The sequence below is a fragment of the Athene cunicularia genome, assembly GCF_003259725.1.
Source record: "Athene cunicularia isolate RWA chromosome 3 unlocalized genomic scaffold, athCun1 chr3_part1, whole genome shotgun sequence".
In the NCBI taxonomy this organism is placed as follows: domain Eukaryota; kingdom Metazoa; phylum Chordata; class Aves; order Strigiformes; family Strigidae; genus Athene; species Athene cunicularia.
The window spans coordinates 81,860,228-81,868,227 of NW_020799097.1; the positions used below are offsets into that span (position 1 = coordinate 81,860,228).

General features: G+C 41.0%; 1 long non-coding RNA gene across 1 annotated transcript; it reads right to left on the reverse strand.

Annotated features, from left to right (window-relative positions):
- Positions 1 to 3,666: 3,666 nt before the first annotated feature.
- LOC113478456 lies at positions 3,667 to 7,974 on the reverse strand. The gene is made up of 3 exons (XR_003398065.1): positions 7,219 to 7,974; positions 5,226 to 5,384; positions 3,667 to 3,867 (listed from the first exon to the last, which is right to left on the reverse strand). It is a non-coding gene; the product is annotated as an uncharacterized LOC113478456 (long non-coding RNA).
- Positions 7,975 to 8,000: the final 26 nt, after the last annotated feature.

Genomic DNA, 8,000 nt, shown 5'->3' on the forward strand with positions numbered 1-8,000 from the left:
TGAAGCACTGGGTACAGTCTCTGCAGCACTCTGTGAGTCAGACCCACTGCTGGCCTGTATGGAGCCCACACCTCCTCTGCAGAAGAGCAACGTAAGTGGGAATCAGTACTTTTAGCCCACCCTTGGCCACTTCAAACCTCCTCGTGAGGCAGAACTGCAGGTCCCTGAAGCATCAGGCCTTGCTGCCTGGTGTCTTTGAAGCTTCATTGTCGCTGCGTGGCTCCTGCCCTAATAGAGCACTGCCAGCCACCTGTGTGCACCCTTGTTCAAGGGCTGACCTGGATCAGCTGCTTTCTGCCCCAGCTTAGCCCTCACAAGGTGTCTTGGCTCCTCCAGCAAAGGGGGAGATCGGTAATTATCCAGTGGACTTGTTAAAACAGCAAGTTGAAAAAAAATCTCAGGAAAGTAAATAGCATCACCAGACCCCATTGCAGCTGCCAGCTTGTCCTGACGCACAATACAGCAGCAAGGAATCCGAGGAAGGAACAGTTCTCCCCCTCCCTTGAATGTAATTCTCTTTGGCCTTTCTGTAGATGTCTTCTGCTACTACCTTTATCATAATTTTGTTATTTTTTATTGCAGCTCTCCACAGTGACTGCATGAGCACATGAGTCACAGATGGGCTTATTTTAAAAAGTTTCTCCTGCTCTTCTGTCTAGGATGGTTGTATTCATATCAGTAGTCTTCAAGAAACAGATGTGAGAGGCAGAAATCCAACCACAATACTCAACAGATGAACAGAAGACACTGAAACCAACATGCAGCTTAACTGTTTTGGAGGTTGTGAGTAGACTAGCAGGACCTGTAAATCACCAAGTTCTTGGGCTGAATTAATGTCTCCTGTAAACCTGGGGACAAGTCACTTACCCTCAGCTCTCCTGAGTGCTGTGTAACAATACTAGCACAATATTAAGTTACTCGGGTTAATAGAGGCAGTATCTTCAACCTACAGTGAAGGTTACATCACCAGTTTGATGCCATTTCTGGCCAAAAACCTTTCTGCTATTGTGCTGGCAGGCATGAAAACTCACTAGAAAGTGAAGGTTTCCCTGTGTAGTGAATACAGAAGTCTGAATCAACTTCTGTACCTCTGGATCATATTCCAAATAAACTCACAAATTTGCGCAACAGAAACACACGTGAAACTTCCCTCCTCTTCACCAAACAGGATGTCATAGGCCTCCACCACTTCAGAAGTCCTAGAATAGCACCAGTCACCTACCTGGTCTCAGAAAGCAGGCTGGGACTGGGGGTTTCTTCAAGGAATGGGGAAAGCACAGAAGCCAGAAACAATGAAACAGGTGTGAAGCAGGAGCACAGGAGAGCTGCTGATGGGATCAGGACCTAAGTGCCTTTTGAGAAACACTTTCCATGGGAAGATGCCCACCTGTCCCTTGCTACAACCCCAGTTCAAAGAAATGGGCTCTGAGCACATGCTGTAAAGTCATAAACTACATGGAGTTTGGTTCCATGTCCCTGGTTCGTACTGCAGAAAGGATTAAGTCCTTCAAGGCCTCCAAAACTGAGCTACTCCTTGGCAAAGGCCAATGCTGAGAAGCATCTTTCACAGTCCAGTCCTTGTGCAAGCTTGCTTTGCAGAAACTGCCAGCAGTAATGGATTTTGATGGATTTAATTAGCTCATGTGATGAGTTTAATTAGCTCATCACTAAGTAAAGAAAGCAGATTTTCTTCTTTAGGTGGCATGTTCTAGGGTATTTTCATAATAACCTGCACCTTATCTAAAAGTCCTGAAAATTAAAAAGGGAAATAAGAAAAAAATATGAAAGATCTTGTGAAAGCAAAAAGGAAGTCAAATGAACAGATGCTCACCTACAATCTAAAAATATTCTTTTAAGTGGAAATCACATTCCTAAGAACAGGACTGGTAGCTCAAACTAACGTTTCTGAAAATAAGACGACTCATATTTCTCCCTTCTACCTGAAACTCTGTTAGAGGGATCTTTATATATGCACAAGATCATTCTAAATAAGGCAGCAATGAATATTTCTCCATGCACATTACAGATACACTAGGATGCAACCAACTCACTTCTCAGCAATGAAGAGTGGAACTTGGAAGGAGAGTTACAGTTCTGGAAAAGACTTAAACAATGCAGGCTGTGAGGCTCACATTACTCGTGTATTTAAGAACCTGTCAGATGCAATTTCTCTGCAATGATCTAGACACATTTATCTAATACTACTGCTGAACTAGATGTTCTCTTCAGAAGGGAACTCAAAAGAGTTTTGCAGCTCATCATCTCCAGGTTTCCCTCCAGTTCTAGATTCAGTCCACCTAACATCTCAAGACAGCCATCAATACATTGTTTGGGAACAACAGCAATCAACTTGCAGAGCATCTTCCACCCAAACGAACAGAACTAAAGTAGATGTTCTTTAACAGAGTTATCCACTAAAAACTGAGGATCTTTCTGATGAGTGACAGCAGTAAATTTAGAGCCCCTCACTATGTATTTTAGACTTTTTCACCATGTCTGCTACCTTGTGTCTATTAATGCTGAATGCCACCAGCTATTTTACTGCCTGGACACAAGACAGTGAGAGATCCTCTCTCAGTTTTAGTCTTTACTCTCCTGAATCAGTAAAAAAATATGATCAGGAAATGTTTTTTTACTGACCAGTCATTTATGACTACATACAAGAAGACAGGCCTCAGCACAGGTCCTTTGTTAATCTCTCTCCTTTTGAACAGCAATAATTTATTCCTGCTCTCTGTTTCCTGCCTCACTAACCAATTTTTAGTCTACAAGAAAACCTTTTGATCCGCAGTAGCTTCATTTCTTTGGTAAGAAGCATCATTAGAAACTTCAGAAATCTAAGTGCAGTGCTTCCTGTTCTCAAAAAAAAAAGGGCCAAGACAAATCTATTGAAAGTCTCCTTTTAACATGAAAGGACAAGACCACTGAGAGCCTGAGACTTCTCCTTTGCTGCTCCTTAGGGGAGGGCTGCCTTGGCTAACTTCCACAGATTATTTATACTGAACTCCAGCTTCTGCACATACCCATAGCTGACCCAGATGCTTAAAAGATTCTTATAAGATTCTTACAAGAATCCTAAAAGCTGTATTCCAGTGAGGTCCAAGCAGCCGGATTTGTAAGGACTTAGAAAATGTGAACTTCAGCTTGGATTTCCTGCCCTGCTGGCTATGGGCATACATTAAGGGCCAGTGAACATAGCTTTGCTGTCTCCCAGCAATAGGTCTCACTGTCCCTCTGGCTTCTGAAGCTGCGAAGTCTTTAATGACTGCAGCCTAGTGAGCAGAGTAAGTTGCATAATACTCTCCTTGTGATTTTTGGCCAATTATACATTTTAAATGCCTTCCTGAATCTCTTTCATTGTGTGATTTTGGATTTGGTCAAAGGCATGTCACTTGCTAGCTTGGCTGCTAAGAAAACTGATATTGATCTTGGGAACAAATACCATGTTTGAGAACGGTGTTGCCTTTGTGCATGTGTAAGCAATCCCATCTGGTACAGTACACCTACGCTTCACAGACAATGTTAGCAGTAAACATAAGGTAATCGCTGATGGATTGTTAAATACAATACCTGAATGCAAGCACGCAGCTGGATTTTTAATAAAGAATTTTAGGATGTGTTTCAGTCTCAGAGACAACTAGGAACCACTTCTTTGCTTTTAGTACATAACATGCACAGAAATTTGAAAGCATCCAAATGAAACTCAAAAGATAAGTTTTCTTCTTCTGTTTACATAGCTTTGAAAATTAGAGTCTGCTTGTAGAACAGGCAGATTCCCAGTTTCCCATCTAGCTTTCTCACAAAAAGCTGAGCATCCACACTGCTGCGAAGAAAGCTTGTCTCATCCTTGGTAGGCTTGGAGAAATGCTGATCAGGAGCCAACAGAAGAGTAAGAATTAGTCAGTCTTCCCACCTTACCATAGCCTGCTTTTCCCAAAATATTTCTTTTTCTGTTTTTTTCCTTCCTAATAACTGAAAAAAAAAAATTGAATACTGGCATTAAAAACAAGTGCCTATAATTGATGTAAATTACTTCATCACCTTAAAGGAATCCTAAATCTCCAGTTGTTTACTTTTTCTTCATTGTAACAGCTACTCCTCTAGGTAGCCTAGTGATTTTCAGACTGTGTTCCACAGAGTACTCCACCAATGTCCATGAGAGGTCACAAAGACAAGCCAGCCTCAGCAGGCTTCAGGTTGCTTCGGATCACAGGTGAAAATCACTGTTTTGTCTACTCCTTCTCCTTCTGTCTCCATACCAGCCTGCACAGACGGTTTAGTCCTTCCTAGTCAAACCCCTCCAGCGCAACCTGATGGACCCCCACACCCAGCCCTCTGATACAAGTAGAGAAGTCTGTCTCTCCCTCACCCTCCCAAGCCATGTGCTTAATTCTCTATATTCATGTCACATTGGCACTCCCTAGTGCAGGGATGCTCATCATAACACCCAGCAAAGACAGCATTATGAGGAAATCAAGGTAAGAGCCCCAACACACATTTAGGTGAAAAATAACATAATAATGCACATTTTCTTAGGGATTCAGAACATTGATTTCCTAAGGCTGCCAAACAAAAGCTGCAGTTTTCTTTCTCATACACTCCTCCTTCTTTAGTCACTCAAAAATCTAAATTTTTGCATCCAAAGAAGTTTAAGCATATTATTAAAAGGAAATTAATAAAACTTGACATGAAGTCTTTATGAAATAATGGAGTGCTTTGCATAAGGCCATAGCAAGTACAATATGTATTTCTTAAACATTTAGAATCTAATGTGCTCCTTTCAGATTTTTATTTGCAAATGTTTGGTATTAAATGCAAGATTATGTAAAGAGAAATAACTTTTATTTATAATCAGAGACAGATCATTTAGCATTATCAGTGACTACTAAATAATGAACTCATTAATTAACTAAGGAATTAAATGCCTGCCAGTTCTTAAGCAATTCTCTTACAAAGCTCAGAAAATTATCACTCAAAATATCAATGATCTTCTCTGAAGCCTGATTCTTCAAGAGGGATATTTAGTTTTGAAAAGATTTTTGAAAAGCTGTTTTGAAGATAAAAATTACCTGTTAAAGAAGGACCTATTTGAAAGACAACTGAAGTCTCACTGAACCCTAATAATTACAAAAATAACTTCAGAAAGCAACATAAGGAAGACTTTAAACAATAAACATGTATAAATGCTTCCCCTCCGCAAGAACAAAGAGTGTTTCTACACTCACCTTTGCAGACTGCATCTTCAAAGATGACTCTACTGGCAAGAGTAATCCATGAGGGTCTTTAGCCAGTAAAAGGAGGAAAGTAGAATCTGAAATTTGGTCACACAGGATCTCAAGAGATCCACTCAGAGAGATGCTTGATGTTCAACCATTTAGTAATCTCTGTTTGAACGTTTTCAAAGAGAAGCAGAAAGAGGTGATGACTGTTTGCAGTTCATGGTGTTACTTTGCTTAATTTATTCTTTTTTAAAATAATAAAACCAGGCACAATTAATCATTGTGATTGTTTTGCTTTTGTTTAATTATTTTCTTTCACCAGGCATAGCAAGAAACTGTAACACCAAAGGAGTCAAGAGTTACTTGATAGATACATCCTTAATAGACATCTGAGAATCAAGAAAGATAAATAATGTTTCTCTTGCATTACATTTTTTTTTTAATCTTTTATTTTAAAAAAATTGTTGGTGCTCAACAACAGAAGAAAATGTCCCAGGCAATGTCAGGTAAGATTCTGTTATTATTTCCAGCAAAACAAATAGTTGGACACTGGGCTATATTGCTTAAAGAACTTGTTTTAAATTCTGTTCCCTGAAAATCTATTAGGGATAAGGATCATCTATCAGAACCCTTCAGTGCAAGAAAAACAAATTAATTGAGCTCCTGGTATAAGCACAAAGCTGAACACAGCTATAGTACTTCAAAGAGTGCTTGCATTATTAGCCCTAGGGACACCTGTAACATGCTAATTACTTCCAAAGTGAAAGAAGAAATCATTATGGTTGCCATTCCAGAATCTGCTGGGCAAGTTTCTAATAAATATGGGGTAAGTAAGGCTGTAGGTGAGGAGTGATCTGTCAGATGTTAGCTGGAAGGCAAAGTGCACACAATGCTTGTATCCTAATTAGCAAGAACAGGCAGAAGAGAGCTTGAGAGCCAAACCACTGTATAAACTTCACACAATTCACTTTAACGCATTGCTGGCAAGAGTTTCAGTGGGAGCTGGGCATCTATTTCTTCAACATCTATCTCATTAATCGCTAAATGGAAATGTAATTCAAAGGCTTCAATTGTGCAACCATGGCACCTAACAAATCTGGAATTTTTTCAGCCTCCCATCTTTCTAGAACATTTGCCTCTGCCTGGCTATTATAAATATCCCATTTATTACTTACTGGGCACATTTCCCAAAAGTAAAAGACTAAAGATAGATACTTAGAACTGGCTAACTAACAACAAAAAAATCCACCCCCTTATGGTAGCAGTTTAACCAAATGAAAATATTGCCATTAAAAAATGTATTAATCTGTCTTTTTTTCATATTCATGCACTATCTAAAAGCAGATTGCTAAACTTCCATAATATCCATTACACAGTTATTTACAATTGTCTCCAGCGATTATTTCTTGGGCTGCAGGTCATTAAAGAATAAACTATTTATCACAAGTATCCCAGATGTGCTATTTGGGGTTTGTGATTAATTATATATAATCACATTATCCCCTCTGTTTTGTGAATGCAGTAACTGAACAGCATTACATGCACCATAAATTTTTAAAATTAAAACACAAATGACACTTCCTATTATCACATTTCAGTCTCGAGACTTAACATTTATTTTTTTCTCAGTTATTTGTGCTTGTAAAAGCTTGCTTCACAAAAGCCTGGATGCAAAAGGATCATGAGTAAGCTGTAATATAAATTTACATATAAATTCTTTCCAACAGAAAAACACAATTGAAATTCCACTTTTGTAGTGACTTGCCTTAAACCCCCTGTTCTATTAGAAATTAAATTACTGCATTTCTCTCTCTTACCTATCATAGTCCAGCTAACAGGTTACTAAGCAAACAGGCAAGGAAAAGAATATGGGCTGTGTTATACACCGTACAGTGTACAGCAGCAGCCACATTCACTTTGCTCCAAAAAAGTATCCCTTCCAAGGGCTTGGTTAGGTGCTTCGAGAGACAGACTCGCCCTCCAGATCTGGCTGGCTTACAGGGGGCTCTGCTGAAGGAGTGCAAATCCTTGGTCTTTTCTTAAGATGCCTTTCCTTGTATTGAGACAAGCGAGACACCTGCAAGGAGAACCAGGCCAGCATGTCCACCACTACCTGCCAGAATCAATCTCTGAGGAAGAAAAGCAGCTCAAGGTAGTCACAGCTACACCCACTCCCCGACCCGGCTGCTGAGCAGCCTCGCTCCAGGAGCACTGGCTACCCACAAGCTGCTGGTAAAGCTGCCGGCCAGGGCCCAGCACCTTGCAGAGTTACAATCTCCCCAGCTGCCAAAACATCCCCCTTGGCAACGCCGCAGCGCGGTACTGCGGAAACACGCGCCCTAGCTTCAAAACTGCAAAACTGCTCTGCGTTTCCCAGAGGTCAATATGGAAGTTTATCAATTCCTCGGCTACTGGTGCTGCGGCGAGGAAGCGCCCCCGAATCCCAAATGAAGGAGGGAAGGGGAATTTTCTCCCGAACGCTCTTCCCCGGCACTGCAGGCTCCGTGCCGGGTGTGGCTGCTAGGCTGGGCTCACCGCGGCCCGCCCGGCCGGCCCTCAGGCTTAGGGTATTATTTTATCGCCCTCGCTACGGCTACATTTTTATTCCACTGAGTAAAACCAGATCGTCTTCCTCGATTTTATTATCAGCTTGACTTAGCGAGAGAGTCTCTCACAAGAAACCTTTCCGCAGCGTTTTTGATTTTTTTTTTTTTCCTGTGAGGCGCACAAAGCTGCGCGCCGGCCGTTGACACCAAGGCTCTAGGGGCCGTTAACCCTCCC